The following is a 17,953-nucleotide window of genomic DNA, read 5'->3' as shown; positions in this document are numbered from 1 at the left end:
CTCCCAGTGGCCTCACTAGGCCCCGCACATTCGTCACGGGGAACACCTTTCCAGGCCCAGCCTCTACCTCTTGGCGGCCTCTCCAGGCCCCGAACTTCCTCAGGCCAGCCTCTCCAGGACCCGTTGCGGCCTCCCGGCCTCCCGGCCTCCCGTCCAGACCCAGCTCCTCCTGCTCCCGGCTGCGGCTGCGGGCCCAGCCCCGGCCTCACGACAACATCTGTGGACTCGGCTCCGGCCCAGCTGCCGCTCCACGGCCTTTGTATGCCCAAACGTCCTGAAGTCGGGCCCCACGGTGGCCCGGCTCCTGCCCTCCGACGGCGTCTCCACGCCCCAGACTTCCTCCAGCCAGCGTCTCCAGGCCCAGCTCCTCCTCCCGGCGGCCTCTGCAGGCCCACGCTAGCCTCGATTTGGCCTCTCCAGGGCTCGCTCCTGCTCCTGGCGGCCCCTGCGGGCCCAACTGGTCGCCCACTCGGCCTCCGTCGGCCCAGCTGCTGCCTGTCCTCCACCTCTCCAGCTGCCAGACTTCCTCAGGTCAGCCTCTCCAGGCCCAGCTCCTCCTGCCTGCCACTGGCCTCTTGAGGCCCAGCCCCGCTCACGCCTCTGGGCGGACACCTCAGGCCCAGGACTTGACTTCCAGTGGGCCTCGCCAGGCCCAGCCTCCTGTCTCCAGAAGGCCTGCACAGACCCGGCCTCTACCTCCCAGTGGACTTTCCACGCCCAGCTCTCGCCTGACTGCGGCCTCCCCAGGCCAGAGCTCCTCCTGCATTTCGGCAGTTCCGCCGGGCCCCGCTCCTGCCTCTCAGTGGCCTCACTATGCCCCGCGTATTCGTCACGGGGAACATCCTTTCCAGGCCCAGCCTTTGCCTTTTCGGCATCTCCAGGCCCCGAACTTCCTCAGGGAGGCCTCTCCAGGCCCCATTGCGGCCTCCCGTCCTACCGTCCAGGCCCAGCTCCTCCTGCTCCTGGCTGCGGCCGCAGGCACAGCCCCGGCAACACGACAACCTCTTTGGACTCGGCTTCCGTCCAGCTCCCGCTCCGCGGCCTTTGTAGGCCCCAAACGTCCTGAAGCTGGGCCCCACCGTGGCCTCTCCGGGCCCGGCTCCTGCCCTCCGACGTCGTCTCCACGCCCCAGAGTTCTTCCAGCAAGTCTCTCCAGACCCAGCTCCTCCTCCTGGCGGCCTCTGCAGGCCCACGCTGGCCTCAAGTCGGCCTCTCCAGGGCTCGCTCCTGTTCCCGGCGGCCCCTGCGGATGCAACTCATCGCCCAGTCGGCCTCCGCCGGCCCAGCTCGTGCCTCTCCGCGACCTCTCCAGCTGCCAGACTTCCTCAGGTCAGCCTCTCCAGGCCCAGCTCCTCCTGCCTGCCACTGGCCTCTTGAGGCCCAGCCCCGCTCACGCCTCTGTAAAGCCTCCTCAGGCCCAGGACTTGACCTCCAGTGGGCCTCGCCAGGCCCAGCCTCCTGCCTCCCGAAGGCCTGCACAGGGAGAGCCTCTGCCTCCCAGCAGACTCTCCACGCCCAGCTCTCGCCTGACTGCGGCCTCCCCAGGCCAGAGCTCCTCCTGCCTTTTGGCAGCTCCGCCCGTCCCTGCTCCTGCCTCCCAGTGGCCTCACTAGGCCCCGCGCATTCGTCACGGTGAACGGCCTTTCCAGGCCCAGCCTTTGCCTTTTGGCGGCCTCTCCAGGCCCCGAACTTCCTCAGGTCGGCCTCTCCAGGTCCCGTTGTGGCCTCCCGGCCTCCCGTCCAGGCCCAGCTCCTCCTCGTCCCGGCTTCGGCCGCAGGCCTAGCCCCAGCCTCACTACAACCTCTTTGGCCTCGGCTCCGGCCCAGATCCCACTCCGCGGCGTTTGTAGGACCCAAATGTCCTGAAGCCGGGCCCCATGGTGGCCTTTCCGGGCCCGGCTCCTGCTCTCTGACGGCATCTCCACGTCCCAGAGTTCCTCCAGCCAACCCCTCCAGGCCCAGCTCCTCCTCCCGGCGGCCTCTGTAGGCCTACGCTGGCCTCGAGTCGGCCTCTCCAGGGCTCGCTCCTGCTCCCGGCGGCCCCTGCGCGCCCAACTCGTCGCCCAGCTCCTGCCTGTCCGTGGCCTCTCCAGCTGCCAGACTTCCTCAGGTCAGCCTCTCTAGGACCAGCTCTTCCTGCCTGTCACTGGCCTCTTGAGGCCCAGCCCCGCTCATGCCTCTGGGTGGCCTCCTCAGGCCCAGGACTTCACTTCCAGTCCGCCTCACCAGGCCCAGCCTCCTGCCTCCCGAAGGCCTGCACAGACCCGGCCTCTGCCTCCCAGCAGGCTCTCCATGCCCAGCTCCCGCCTGACTGCGGCCTGCCCAGGCCAGAGCTCCTCCAGCCTTTTGGCATCTCCGCTAGGCCCCGCTCCTGCCTCCCAGTGGCCTCATTAGGCCCAGCTCATTCTTCACGGGGAACCGCCTTTCCAGGCCCAGCCTTTGCCTTTTGTGGCCTCTCCAGGCCCAGAACTTTCTCAGGCCGGCCTCTCCAGGCCCAGTTACGGCCTCCCAGCCTCCTGTCCAGGCCCAGCTCCTCATGCTCCCGGCTGCGGCCGCAGGCCCTGCTCCGGACTCCCAACAACTTCTTTGGACTCGGCTGCAGCCCAGCTCATGCTCAGCGGCCTTTTAGGCCCCAAACATCCTGAAGCCGGGCCCCATGGTGGCCTCTCCGGGCCCGGCTCCTGCCCTCCGATGACGTTTCCATGCCCCAGACTTCCTCCAGCCAGCCTCTCCAGGCCCATCTCTTCCTCCTGTCGGCCTGTGCTGGCCCGTACTGTCCTCGAGTGGGCCTCTCCGGGGCTCGCTCCTACCCCTGGCGGCCCCTGCAGGCCCAACTCGTCCTCCAGTCGGCCTCCGACGGCCCAGCTCCTGCCTCTCCATGGCCTCTCCAGCTGCCAGACTTCCTCAAGTCAGCCTCTCCAGGCCCAGCTCCTCCTGCCTGCCACTGGCCTCTTGAGGCCCAGCCCCGCTCATGCCTCTCGGCGGCCTCCTCCGTCCCTGGACTTGACCTCCAGTCGGCCTCTCCAAGACCAGCCTCCTGCCTCCCGAAGGGCTGCACAGGCCCAGCCTCTGTCTCCCAGCGGACTCTCCACCCCTAGCTCTCTCCTCACTGCGGCCACCACAGGCCAGAGCGCCTCCTGCTTCTCCGCTGCTCCGACCGGCCCTGCTCCTGCCTCCCAGTGGCCTCTTTTTACCGAGCTCATTTTTCACGGGGAATAGCCTCTCCAGCCCCCGTCTTTGCCTTTTGGTGGCCTCTCCAGGGCCAGACGTTTTTTAAGCCGGCCTCTCCAGACCCAGTTGCTGCGTCTCATCATCCCCTTCTTGCCCAGGTCTTCCTCCCAGTTTTGGCTGGTGCTTAAATTTTTCCTCACCACAATCTGTTTGGACTCAACTCCTGTCCAGCTCCTCATGGCCATTTAGACCAAGAAGTTTCTCAAGTCCAGCCCTCCAATTTCACTACCTTACTTGTGGCAGCATGAGCTGTCACAGCTTTTGCCTGACTATTTCTTCTCCAAGCTACCTTAGCATTCTCACATTGGTGTTTCTAGGCCCGGATGCTGCATTTTGCTTTTTTCACGTTGCCCGTCTCTTTCCTTGTGCCTGCCTCCCAAGTCCCAGCTTCTGTCTTATTGTGTTGTGTGTTATACTAGCTCCTGTCTCACGATGGCCTCTTCTGGCCCACCTTCGGCGTTATAGTGGATAGTCAAGCCCATCCTCTGCCTCTTCGTGGCCTTTTCTCCCTTTCCTCTTGCCCCACAGTCACCTCTTCTGGATCCATCTTTTTAATCTTTGGTGGTCCAGAGTATCAAGGAACCTAAAGCTTCTCTGGACTCTTATTTATTGGTAACTTTAAAGCAGAGTGCTTTAGCAAAACACCTGCCTCTTCTTTTAACCTTGAAAATGGATTTGTGACAAATTTATAATAAATTCTACCTGCGTGGTTTCATACTGAGTTTTGTTTTATTTAGTGTCTCATCATTTTTCTTTTCTTTTTTTGGTGGGAATGGGAATGAGCCTCTGCTCGGGCCCTTTTTCTTCACTCTGGACATGGTAGCTTCTCACTTCATGTCTTCTGTATTTATGTTGTTTACAGTTACGTTTTTTTTAGGGTCTTGCTCTGTCACCCAGGCTGGAGTGGAGTCGTGTGATCATGGCTCACTGCAGCCTTGGCCTTTTGGCCTGAAGTAATTCTCCCAACTCAGCATCTTGAGTAGCTGATACTACAGGCACATGCCACCATGCCTGGCTAATTTCTGATTTTTTCTGAGAGATTGGTTCTCACTATGTTGCTCAGGCTGTTCCCAGACTTTTGGACACAAGCAATCCTTTTGCCTGAGCCTCCCAAAGTGCTGAGATTACAAGCATAAACTACCATACCTGGCTTGCTATTTGCTTGTCATGAACTATTAAGAGTTTGCTTTTTGATTAATATACTATTTCTGTATAGATTTATGTAGATATAGACAGTTTAAATTTTTCATGGATACCAATTTTTTCCCTTTCTTTGAGGCAAAGTACCACTTTTCCTTTAGGATTTAGTGCAGTGGTATAATTCCGGCTTACCACAACCTCTTCTTTCTTGGCTTAAGTGATCCTCCCCCCTCAGCCTGCTGAGTAGCTGGGATCCCAGGTTCGAGCTGCCATAGCCAGGTAATTTGTATATTTCTTGTAGAGAGGGGGTCTCACCATGTTTCCCAGGCTGGTTTCAAACTCCTGGACTCAAGCGATCCTCCCCCCTCAGCCTCTTACAGTGCTGGGATCACAGGTGGGAGCCACCACTCCTGGCCTACCATTTTCTTTTCATGGATCATTAAGAATTTACTTTATGCCAGCACAGTGACTCACGCCTATAATCCCAGCACCTTAGGAGGATGAGGTGTGTGGATTACGAGGTCAGGAGTTCAAGACCAGCCTGTCCAAGGTGGTGAAACCCCATCTCTACCAAAAGTTAGCCAGGTGTGGTGGCAGGTGCCTATAATCCCAGCTACTCCAGAGGGTGAGGCAGGAGAATTGCTTGAATCTGGGATGCGGAGGTGGCAGTGAGCTGAGATTATGCCACTGCACTCCAGCCTGGGTGACAGAGTGAGACTCTATCTCAAAAAAAAAAAAATTACTTTTTTCTAGTATAATGTAAATATATAAATATGTGTGTGTATGTATTCGTATGTGAATATATGTGTGTATATAATTTCATAGCATACACACACGCACATATACAGTGTGAAATAGATATTTGAATACCTAGAAATTGATAAGCTTCTTCCTGGTTTTGAAACCACCTTTAGCACAAACACGAAAGAAGTACAAACTATCATTATTAATGACAATGGACCAAGATGACCGTGAGTCAATAGTACTTTGCACCTCAACCACCTTCCAGCAGAGCATCTCAAAGGGCTGGGTATATCTGAAAATCACACCCTTTCACATAGACTAATCACATAGATGGTTTGTAATTCTAACTTATTTTAAGACCTCATTGTGATCCTTGTCAGAATGAAATCAAACCATTTCTCAAATCACAGAGATACTGAATAACAGGTTTGGTCAGGAAATAGGTATTGCATTTGGTTTGTCATGACAAGCTCCTGGCCTAGGCAGATGGAATATAGCAGAAATGTGTGTGTGTGAACATTCTTGCTCACAGATGTGGCTGAGGAAGTGGGGGGTAGAATTTGATAAAACCAGCAGGGAGCAGGCTTCTGGGAAGAGGGCACTTGTTTTGGCAGCAGCTGTGTAACTCTAGAATGAACAAAGGCTTGTAATCCACAGTTTTGCCTCCTGGAAAATAAAGATTATAATTCTTGCCTTGATATGTGGACTATGTGATTTGCTATATGCAAAATATCTAGTATATAATAGGTGCTGAATTAATATTACTTTCTGTGGCTCATTCTTAATCACTGCTTAATTTTAAAAAGTTTAGAATGACTATTGCTTTTGTAAAAATTGTTTGTAGTTATTATATAAAATCTAAGTCCTATAGAAAAGTACAAAGCAGGCCGGGTGCTATACCTTACACCTGTCATCCCAACACTTTTGAAAGGCAGGGTAGAAGGATTGCTCAAGGCCAGGAGTATGAGACCAGCATGAGGAACATAGCAAGATCTCATCTCTATAAAAAATTAAAACCCAGTTATAATATGCACCTGTAGTCTCAGGTACTCGGGAGGCTGAGGCATGTGGATCACTAGAACCCAGGAGTTTGAGACTGCAGCCTACGTAACAGAGTGAGACCCTGTCAGAGAGAGGGAGGGGGAGAGAGAGAGAAGAGAGAGAGAGAGAAAAAAAAAGTACAAAGAAGCCAGTAAAAAATCATGAAATTTTCAGCCACCAAGAAATAACTCAACATTAAGTGATATTGCCAGGCCTGGTAGCCCATGCCTGGCTGAGGCACAAGAATCACTTGAGCCTCGGAGGCAGAGGTTGCAGTGAGTCAAGATTACATCATTCCACTCCAGCCTGGGCAACAGAGACAGACTCTGTCTCGGAAAAAAAAAAAAAAAAAAAAAAAGTTGATAATTTATACCCCTTTTTTTGCAAATAGGTAGTTAGGTAAGTTGATATATTAATGCATTAAAAATAACTTTGCCTGGTGTGGTGGCTCAGGCCTGTAATCTCAGCACTTTGGGAGGCCAAGGTGGGCAGATCATGAGGTCAGGAGTTAGAGATAATCCTGGCCAACATAGTGAAACACTGACTCTACTAAAAATACAAAAATTAGCTGGACATGGTGATGGGTGCCTGTAATCCCATCTTCTTGGGAGGGTGAGGCAGGAGAATCGCTTGAACCTGGGAGGCGTAGGTTAGATTGAGCTGAGATCACACCACTACACTCCAGCCTGGCAACAGAGTGACACTCTAAAAAAAACCAAATAACTTTACGTATTTTGTATGTGTTTTAGTTCAAATATATATAACTTTCATTTTGCTTGATACAACAGAAGCTGAAGAAACTAAAGTAAGAAGCTGAAGAAACTAAAGTAAGGTGGGAGAAATTCTGAACTTCAGATAAATGCCTATGTGAAAGTGATATCTTTTTATTCAACATTCATTAAAATTATGAAAAAAGATAATAAAAGTATCATGATTCTTTTTAATCTGCAGTTTCTATTTTTACCTATAGCTGCTGTATTTTTTGAATTGGTGCATGTTTGAGAGTTTCTGTTTAATGCGTTTGTACTTGGATAGCTATTTCTTTTTATTTTCATTATTTATTTATTTATTTATTTATTTATTTATTTATTTATTTATTTATTTTTTGAGACAGAATCTTGCTCTGTCGCCCAGGCTGGAGTGCACTGGGGCGATCTCGTCTCAGTGTAACCTCCGCCTCCCGGGTTCAAGCGATTCTCCTGCCTCAGCCTCCTGAGTAGCTGGGATTACAGGTGCACGCTACCACGCTTGGAAATTTTTGTTTTTTAGTAGAGATGGTGCTTCACCATCTTGACCAGGCTGGTCTCGATCTCCTGACCTCAGGTAATCTGCCCGCCTCGGCCTCTCAAAGTGCTGGGATTGCAGGCGTTCGGCCATCGCGCCTGGCCTGGGAGAATATTCTTGATTCATTTTCCTTTTCTTCAGTTTTTCCTTTAACTTCTGACTTTATTGTCATCTAGCTTTGGCTGGGGTTATGGGAAGCTCTGAGGCTGGCTGGAGGTTCTTCCCACATGTCCTTATGTTTTCCTGCCCAAAGGCCACTGGAATACTTTCTTTATCATTGAAATTCAATAGTTTAGCCAGGGTTGGCTCCAGGCCAGTCATTCTGTACTAGTTTTTCCAGGTATACGGTTTGCCCTTTGATTACTATGTACTTCTCTATCTCTGCACACAATCTTCTCTTTCTTTCTATCTTTCTTTCTTTCTTTCTTTCTTTTCTTTCTTTCTTTCTTTCTTTCTTTCTTTCTTTCTTTCTTTCTCTTTCTTTCTTTTTCTCTTTTCCTTCCTTCCTTCCTTCCTTCCTTCCTTCCTTCCTTCCTTTCTTTCTTTCTCTTTCTTTTCTTTCTTTCTCCTTCTTTCCTTTTCCTTCCTTCCTTCTTTTCTTTCTTTCATTGTTTTTTTCTCTCTCAACAGGAAAAAAAAAATCTAATAATCTGATTTTAAAATGGACAAAAGATCAGAATAGACATTTCTCAAAAGAAGACATACAAATGACAAATGGGTATTTGAAAATGTGCTCAACATCATTGATCATCGGAGAAACAGAAATCAAAACTACAATGAGCTATCATCCCACCCCAGTTAAAAATGCTTTATATCCAAAAGACAGGCAATAACAAATTCTATTGAGTATGTGGAGAAAAGGGAACCCTGGTACACTGTTGGTGGGAATGTACATTAGTACAACCACTACAGAGAATGGTTTGGAGGGTCCTCAAAAGGCTAAAAGTAGAGCTACTTTATAATCCAGTAATCCTACTGCTAAGTATATATCCCAAAGAAAGAAAATCAGTATATTGAAGAAATATCTGCATTTCTGTATTTATTGCAACACTATTCACAATAGCTAAGACTGGAAGCAATCTAAGTGTATATCAACAGGTAAATGGATAGAGAAGATGTGTTACATACACACAATGGAGTATTATTCAGCCATGAGAAAGAATAGAATCCTGTTATTTGCGGCAACGTGGGTAGAACTGAAGATCATTATGTTAATTAAAATAAGCCAGACACAGAAATGCAAATTTTGCATGTTCCCAGTCATTTGTGGGTGCTACAAATTAAAACAATTGAACTCAAAAATAGAGGGTAGAATGATGATTACCAGAATCTGGGAAGGGTAGTGGGCTGGAGGGGGTGCACAGGAATCATTAATGGGTACAAAAATACAGTTAGAATGAATAAGATGTAGTATTTGGTAGTACAACAGGGTGACTATAGTAAACAATAATTTATTGCATATTTAAAAATAGCTAAAAGAGGTCAGATGTGGTGGCTTATGTTTGTAATCCCAGCACTTTGGGACGCCAAGGCAGGGGGATCACCTGAGGTCAGGAGTTTGAGACCAGCGTGACCAACATGGCAAAACCCAGTCTCCACTAAAAATACAAAAATTGGCCAAGTGTGATGGCACACACCTGTAGTCCCAGCTACGCAGGAGGCTGAGGCAGGAGAATCGCTTAAACCTGGATGAGGGGGGTGGAGGTTGCAGTGAGCCAAGATCGCACCACTGCACTCCAACGCAGGTGACAGAGATAGACTCCATCTCAAAACAAAACAAACAAAACAAAGCAAAAAAGCGATAAGAGCATAATTGGATTGTTTGTAAAGCAAAGAAAGGACAAACGCTTAAGGTGATGGGTATCCCAGTAACCCTCCTGTGATTATTACACATTACATGCCTGTATCAAAACATCTCATGCACCCCATAAATATATATACCTACTAAGTACCCACAAAAATTAAAAGTAAAGCATTTAAAACTCCCTATCTTGGCCAGATGTGGGACATCCACCTGTAATGTCAGTGTTTTTTGGGGCCAGGATGGGATGATCACTTGAGTCTGGGAGTTTGAGACCGAGACCCACCTAGGCAACATAACAAGACTCCTGTCTCTAATAATAGAAAACTTAGCCAGGCATGGTGGGGCTCATGCCAGTAGTCCCAGCTCCTTGGGAGGCTGAGACAACAGGATCCCTTGAACCCGGGAGGTTGAGGCTGCAGTGAGCTATGATTGCCCCACTGCACTCCAGCCTGGGTGATAGAGCGAGACCATGTCTCTTAAAAAAACAAACCAATCCTAGCATGATCTGACCCTGCCTGCCACCCTCTATTCTTTTCCTCTTGCTCATTGTGCAGCAGGCATCTGGGCTGCTTTTCTGCTCCTGTAAATGCCAAGTGGTTTCCCTCTTCAGGACCTTTGCACATGCTCTCCCCTGCCCGAAATGGACTTCCCATACCTCCTGCTGAAGCTGGATTTTTCTCATGTTTCATACCTCAGCTCCCATATCACCTTGGCAGAGAAATCCTCCCTCATCCTGTGGAGGGGGAATCATCCTGCTTTTCATTGCCTCCTCCTGCCGGGTTTTCCCAAAGCAGATATCACACTCAAAATTCAGCTTGCTATTTATTGAATTGCTTGTCTGTATGTCCTCCTCCCAAACTCACACCAAATCAGAACAGAGGCTCCCTGCGGCAGGAGTCCCATCTTATTCACTCTCAGAACCTAATACAGTACTTGGCACATAGTAGGCACACAATAAATGTCATTAGAATGAATAAGTATCAAGGGGCCGGCTGTAGTGGTTCATGCCTGTAACCCCAGCATTTTGAGAGGCCGAGGCAGGTGGATCACCTCGGGTTAGGAGTTCGAGACCAGCCTGGCCAACATGGTGAAACCTCGTCTCTGCTAAAAATACAAAAATTAGCTGGGCATGGTGGTGCACACCTGTAATCCCAACTACTGGGGAGGCGGAGGCAGGAGAACCACTTGAATCTGGGAGGTGGATATTGCAGTGAGCTAAGATTGTGCAACTACACTCCAGCCTGAGTGACAGAGTGAGACTCCATCTCAAAAAATAAATAAATAAAAAGAACAAAAAAAGAATGAATAAGTATCAAGGAAGGAAGATTTTGTGATTTGCCATCTTTACATGGAAATCCTGCTTAACATTGACATTTTCTATTTGATGGTATTTCTATAATAAGAAATTGAAACTGAGCTAATTGAAAGAGAATGAGTTTGGGCACGGTGACTCATGCCTCGAATTCTAGCACTTTGGGAGGCTGAAGGGGTAGGATCATGTGAGGGTAACATTTCGAGACCAGCCTGGGCAACGTACAGAGAACCCTGTCTCTGCAAAAATAACATTTAAAAACTGAACCAGGTGTGCCAGGTGCAGTGGCTCATGCCTGTAATCCCAGCACTTTGGGAGGTTGAGGCTGGTGGATCACCTGAGGTCAGGAGTTCAAGACCAGTCAGGCCAACATAGTGAAACCCCATCCCTACTTAAAATACAAAAATTAGCCAGTGTGATGGCAAATGCCTGTATTTCCAGCTACTTGGGAGGCTGAGACAGGAGAATTGCTTGAACCTGGGAGGCAGAATTTGTAGTGAGCTGAGATCAGGCCATTGCACTCCAGCCTGGATAGCAAGAGAAAAACTTCATCAGATGTGGTGGCACGAGCCTGTAGTGCCAGTTCTCAGGAGGCTGAGAGGGGAGAATCACTTGAGCCCAGGAGATAGAGGCTGCAGTGAGCCATGGTTGCTCCACTGCACTCCAGCCTGAGGGACAGAACTAGACCTTATAGCAAAAAACAAAAAACAAAATAATCAAATGAAAAAAACCAGGCACGGTGGCTCATGCCTGTAATTCCAGGACTTTGGGAGGCCAAGGCGGGTGAATCACCTGAGGTAAGGAGTTCAAGTCCAGCCTGGCCAACATGGTGAAACACTGGATGTCTCCAGCCCACAGCCAGAGAGAACCTGAGGCCTGCCAGCAGCCGCGGAAGGGGGTTTGAAAGAGGATTCTGAAGCCTTGAGAGAGCTGCAGCCCTGGCTGACAGCTCGATTGTATCCTGGTGAGAGCCTGAGCCAGAGGACACAGCTAACCTCACCCAGATTCCTAGCCCATGGAAACTGTGAGAAAAAAAAAGTTTATTGTTTATTAAGCTGCTGAATTGGGAGCAATTTTTACCCAACAAGAGATAACGATTACAAGGATATTGCTTATTACTCAAAATCACTATATAAAGCCCCTGAAAAATTGAAAGCTGCAACCAGGGAAACACTGAAAATCTCCAAGAACACTGTGTTTCTTCTTGAAGACAGTGAGAAAGCATATACATTTGTTTCCCTTTTAGTTTTGGCCACCAGGAAGCTCAGAGCCAAATTTACGACGCAATTTTAATAATTTTGTAAGCCCCTATAGCCTGCTTATCTGTGTTCTGATTCCTGGCCTTTCATTTTATTCTGACTTTTGGTTTTCTTTGTCCTGATTGTATTAGCTCATCTTTATATTTTTCTATATTATTTGAATTATGGCAAACCACCTCAAATTCAGCTTATAGAGAAGCAAGGCATTCGTAAGTTGTTGTTGTTGTTGTTGAGTCTTTCACTCTATCACCCAGACTGGAGTGTAGTGGCACGATCTCTGCCTCCTGGGTTGCAGCAATTCTCATGCCTCAGCCTCCCGAGTAGCTGGGATTACAGGCACCCACCACTACACTCGGCTTTTTTTTTTTTTTTTTTTTTTTTTTTATTAGAGATGGGGGTTTCACTATGTAGACCAGGCTGGTCTCGAACTCCTGACCTCAAGTGATCCACCTGCCTCGGCCTCCCAAAGCGTTGGGATTACAGGCTGTGAGCCACCCCGCCAGCCCATAAATCATTTTGTAAAAACAGTTTTTTAATTCAAAACATACTTTTGCACATTGAAAAAAAAAAGTTTTGCACAGGTTGAACACAGAGTGCCCAGAGTTGGTAGTGGGAAGATGAGGTCATAGGAGTGTGGCTCTAAATTTCCGAGCATTGCCAGGGTTGATTTGGATTGGGTCAGAAATATCAACTGATAACGACGAAAAAGGGAAAAAGGATGGCAATCCAGAGGGAGGGGCCGAGGCCTCCCCCAGTCACCCACAGTAGCATCCTTGCAATGTGTTCCTTGCACCGGTCCCCTAAGTCCCTCCCGCGCTAGCCGCCCGGTCCCGCCCGGCCCCGCCCCTCCTGGGCCCTGCCCCTCCAGACCCCGCCCTTCTCCGCCCCGCCCCTCTCTCGCCCGGGCCCCACCCCTTCCCGGGCCCCACTCCTGGAGCGCACCTTTCCCGCGCCCGCCTCAGTCTGCCGGCCATCCGGCCTCCCGGCGGTTGCGTGCTCCGCCCCCTCCCTCCGCGACAGCGCTCGCCTTCCCCGCCCCGCAGGCCTCACTCGGTTCAGGGCGGTTGGCCGCAGGCCTGTTGGGGCGGGGCTGGAGCGGGCGACCGAGCTAATGGGGCGCGGCGGCGGCGGCGGTGGCTGTTGCGGTGGCTGTTGCGGTGGCTGTTGCGGTGGCGGCTGTGTGGGACCCAGACGGGCTGAGATGGAGGCAGAGGGAGGCGGAGGAAGGCGGCGTCGGCGGCAGCGGCGGAGGGAGGAAGGTGGCGGCGCCCGTCCTGCTGAGAGTGTCGGTGCGGCGGTGTGAGAGAGTAACCGACATGCAGTGTGCCTCGCCGCCGGGATCCTGCTCTCCATCTGCGCCTACCATGTGGAGCTGGAGAAGAAGCGGGACCACGGGCCCTCTGCGACCTGGGACCGTGGATGAAGTGCTCCGCTGCGCTTGCCTCCAGGTAGCCGGCGTTGGGGAGTGGGGCCGGGAGCGGCCGAGCGGGGCGAGCGCGGAGGCCGAGGCCGGGGAGCGCGCGACTGGAGCTCGGGACTGGAGGCCGCGGGGACCGGGCCGCGCGGGGGACTGACGTGGTCGGGCCGGGCGGGGGGCCACCCGAGCCCAGGTCGCGGGGAGGAGGTGGCGGTGCCGCGAGGCAGCCGGGGAGGAATGAGGTGGCAGAGTGCAGCCGGGAGGCCGGGGCAGAAGGGGAGCTGTCGGGCGGGCTGGGGCCGGGCTGGGCAGGAGCGCGAGGGGGCTGCGGAGGGTGGGTCTCGGCCGGCTTGACAGGTTTCCTGGTTCTCGGGAGGCGGCCGGGGGTGTGGGACCCTGTCCGCCGCACCCGCGAGACCAGCGGCCACCTCTTGTCCCCACCATCGCTGCAGCCGATGCTCTGGGGCGGGCTCCGACCCAAGGAGGGTTGCATTTCCCACTGTCTTCGTGATGCTGGGTCAGGTGTTTCCGTGGTCAGGCCTCTTTGTACTCCAGCGCTGGTGAGAATTTGCAGACTTACTGGGACGGTGACATTTGCGGATAAACACGAATTTGACCCTATTCTGGAAGAAGTTTCCGGCACTTAACATATCTGATTTCTTGGATTCCCCATCGTATATTTCAGTGTGCCAGGAAGGGGGAAATGGTCTGAGTTCGAGTCTAGTTTAAGCTTCATTGGAGTAAAGGACAAGTATGTTATGTTTATGGCGGTGTTTTAGGCATTGGGATGACTTTTAAACATTGTTGCTTATTAATATAATAGGATACCCATAACGGATTAAAAACACACGCTTTGCTATACTGGAGCTATTGGTTTGGTTACTGATCATTTTAGTTTTTTTTTTTTTTTTAATGTTGTAATTGGTTTGTCTGTTAGGTTTTATTTTAATGCATTAAATTTCCCTAGGCAACTTACTTTGAAAAAGGGGGGAATTTACATTTTAAAAGAGGCTGCTTTTTTTTGTTTTATGGGGTGATTAAAAACATAACAAAAGTCGAAGGAATGATTTCAAAATTGGTAGGTTAGGATTTTAATAGAGACTATGTCTGATATTTAGATGTTTGTTAACAGTAGTCACATTTGAGCGATTTCTTCCCCTCCTGTTGATTGGTAAATTGGTATGTATCAGAAATGTATAGCTCACTAGTTTATTTCGACTCACATATTGTTGATTACATAACAAGGTAGCATTGGTGTCTTGTTATTGGTTACAAACTTTAGGGAGCTGATCTTTCTACTTAGCTTTTTTCATAGACCAGATACTCTCTCGTTTGCTCTTAAACAAAAATCGTGTCGCTTTTTACAGGGGAAATAATTATCATAGGGCCAAATGAAACATTTTAAAAATGCATTTAAAATGTAGGTATCAGGTTACAGGGGAAAATACACGGATGTGACAAAAAGCTCACATTTGTTGTTGGTTATTTAGACCAAGGTTAATAGGCTGATTAGACTCTCAGATACTCTTTGAGAACCATTGAGTGTATTTTATGCAAATATTTTTATGTTATTTCCACTGTCAGGACTTTTAAACTTGTAAGTACCTTACACCCAAAGTTAGTTGAATGAATAAATACATAAGAAAGAAATGTAGCAGCACATTTCAAGTATTTAAGAAAGAAGAGCTAAAAATAACTTTTGATCCTAGTTTAATATGGAATTTAAGCAGAATTTTTACCAATTTTTGATTTTTTTTTTTGAAACAAGTAGTCTATAATGAATGGACCTTTTAACATTGGGGCATGGAAAGAGTACTTTACTGTATGCTTAAGTTGTTTTATTTTTTGAGACGGAGTCTTGCTGTTGTTGCCCAGGCTGGAGTGCAATGGCGCGATCTTGGCTCGCTGCAACCTCCGGCTCCGGATTCAAGCGATTCTCCTACCTCAGCCTCCCCAATAGCTGGGATTACAGACTCCCGCCATCATGCCAGGCTAATTTTTGTATTTTTAGTATAGAGGGGGTTTCTCCATGTCGGCCAGGGTGTCTCAAACTCCTGACCTCGGTTGATCCGCCTGCCTCGGCCTCCCAAAGTGTGGAATTACCACCGTGAGCCACTGCGTGAGCCTTAAGAATTTAAAGTTCTTAAAATTGCCGTTTCTTGGCTGGGCACGGTGGCTCACGCCACAATCCCTGCCCTCTGGGAGGCTGAGGCAGGCGGATCAACTGAGGTCAGGAGTTTGAGACAGTCCTGGCCAACATAGTGAAACCCCATCTCTACTAAAAAATACAAAAATTAGCCGGGCGTGGTGGCGCATGTCTGTAGTCCCAGCTTCTCGGTAGGCTAAGGCAGGAGAATATCTTGAACCCAGGAGGCAGAGGTTGCAGTGAGCCGGGATCGCGCCATTGCACTGCAGCCTGGGCGACAAGAGTGACTCCATCTCAAAAAATAAAAAATAAATAAAAAAAATAAGAATGAACTTTTCTTTAAAAAAGAGAGTTTCGAACCATTTAATCAGCATACACTCTAAGTATTCTCATAGTTATATATCCTGCAAGAGCTCTGTGTTTGTGCACCATAAAACATCAAGTAGTATATTAAAAGTATATATAAGTACATGTAAGACTAAAGGTAACTGGATCTCTTCATAGTTTTCAATGTGAATTTAATATGTTGTGACTGAAAGTGATGTTTCGTTGTATAGCTGTGGACATAAAATAGTTTAACTTAGATGCTTGCTAAAGGAGGACGGGTAAAAATAAGATACGCTAATAAGAAGAGTAAATAACTTATTTGCCAGCTATACAGTGAAATTATTTTAAGAAATTTGTTCAATTTGATGAGCCTGTTTATAAACTACTTGCAAAAATGAAGTAGTTTATAAACTAATGATTTCATAAATGAATTTACAAATCAACTTGTTTTTCAAGTAGTTTATAAACAGGCTGATCAAAATCACATGTGTGTATATACATATATAATCACATATATTTGTACATGTATAGACTCATTTTCTTTTGGAAGTTGGTAGACAAAATATTGAAAGTTTTTATTTTGTCAACCTGAAAGAGACTTTAGATGAAAGCTGATTATTGGAGACCTCAAGTTAGTTTATTATGATAGTGATTGCCATGTAGCAGTACTATTCCAAATGTGACTGTTTTAGGAAAAGACAGTTTGAGCCCAGAGGAAAGTTAACAGATGAAAAAGATTCCGAAGAAAGTAATCTTCGAGGATCCAGAGTCAGCACGTGGTTTTGGATTGCTTAAACTCACTTTATTCTCACTTCACAATCCCTAAATGTCTTTTTTTTTTTTTTTTTTTTTTTTTTTTTTTTGAGACGGAGTCTCGCTCTGTCCCCCAGGCTGGAGTGCAGTGGCCAGATCTCAGCTCACTGCAAGCTCCGCCTCCCGGGTTCACGCCATTCTCCTGCCTCAGCCTCCCGAGTAGTTGGGACTACAGGCGCCCGCCACCGCGTCCGGCTAGTTTTCTGTATTTTTTAGTAGAGACGGGGTTTCACCGTGTTAACCAGGATGGTCTCGATCTCCTGACCTCGTGATCCGCCCGTCTCGGCCTCCCAAAGTGCTGGGATTACAGGCTTGAGCCACCGCGCCCGGCCGACAATCCCTAAATGTCTTAACCCAAACAGAATAAGGTAGAGATTAATGAGAGAATCTTGAGGGGCATCTGTGTTTTAAGTAAAGTCCTCTATTATTCTGGGGAGGCATAATGATGGGAAGTTCCAGACTTTTAGATTTCTAAAGAAATATTTTCCCCAAATTAGGAGGCTACAATAGAAATGCTGATTTTTTAATTCTACCAGGTACAGCCAATAAAAAGAGTAACACACCACTATCTCCTATCACCATCATTTCATTTAACAAGAGGATATTTCCATTCAAACAATTTGAAAGAACAGAATCTCTCAGAATAAAAGATCTTTAAATGGGGAATCATTTAGCTCTATGGAAAAGTTTACTTTCAGACCAGCCTGGCCAACATGCTGAAAGCCCGTCTCTAGTAAAAATACAAAATTATCTGAGCGTGGTGGCATACACCTGTAATCCCAGCTACTCCAGAGGCTGAGGCAGGAGAATCACTGAAACCCTGGAGGCCGAAGTTGCGGTAAGCTGAGATCGCACCATTGCACGCCACCCTGCGTGACACAGCGAGACTCGGTCTCAAAAAAAAAAAAAAAATTTACTTTCATGTTCTTACTATTTCCCATAAATCATTGAAAACTCTGCTGCAAACCTGCACCAGCCTGCCAGCTAACATTAAGTTAGCACTCCCTGCCCCCTTGGTTTGGTACACTGCGCTCAAATCTAAGGAATCTGTGTGGGCTTCCAGCCCTCCCAGTTCTTAGACTTGTAGCCTTATCTTCATGATGCCTCAGTTTCTTATCTTAATTAGGGATTTTAACATCTACTTAGGGCCTGGTGCAGTGGTTCACACCCATAATCCCAGCACTTTGGGAGGCTGACACCTGGCAGACCTCTTGAGCTTAGGTTTCAGACCAGCCTGGGCAACAGGGCAAAACCCTGCCTGTGCAAAAAATACAAAAGTTAACCAGACATGGTGGCGCATGCCTGTATTTCCAGCTTCTTGGGAGGCTGAGGTGTGAGGATCACTTGAGCGTGGGAGGCCGAGGTCCATAGTGAGCGGTGATGGTGCCACTGCACTCCTGCCTGGTTGGTAGAGAGAGACCCTGTCTCAAAAAAG

General features: G+C 48.8%; 1 protein-coding gene across 44 annotated transcripts in view; it reads left to right on the top strand.

The window, feature by feature from the left end:
* The first annotated feature begins 12,736 nt into the window (after positions 1 to 12,736).
* LOC105466295 (argininosuccinate lyase-like) overlaps positions 12,737 to 17,953 on the top strand; it is a 177,962-nt gene continuing 172,745 nt past the window's right edge. For 18 of the 44 annotated variants that reach the window (XR_011622520.1, XR_011622501.1, XR_011622500.1 and 15 more), the window contains exon 1: positions 12,739 to 13,263. The gene's annotated coding sequence lies outside the window, so the exon portion shown is untranslated. Of the gene's footprint in view, positions 13,264 to 17,953 lie in introns of all 44 variants that reach the window. The other 26 variants (XR_011622508.1, XR_011622498.1, XR_011622523.1 and 23 more) reach the window with 8 other exon arrangements.

The sequence above is a fragment of the Macaca nemestrina genome, chromosome 4 (assembly GCF_043159975.1).
Source record: "Macaca nemestrina isolate mMacNem1 chromosome 4, mMacNem.hap1, whole genome shotgun sequence".
NCBI classification, from domain to species: domain Eukaryota; kingdom Metazoa; phylum Chordata; class Mammalia; order Primates; family Cercopithecidae; genus Macaca; species Macaca nemestrina.
Note: the sequence above shows the minus strand (reverse complement) of the source record. Positions and strands in the feature narration are given on the sequence as shown.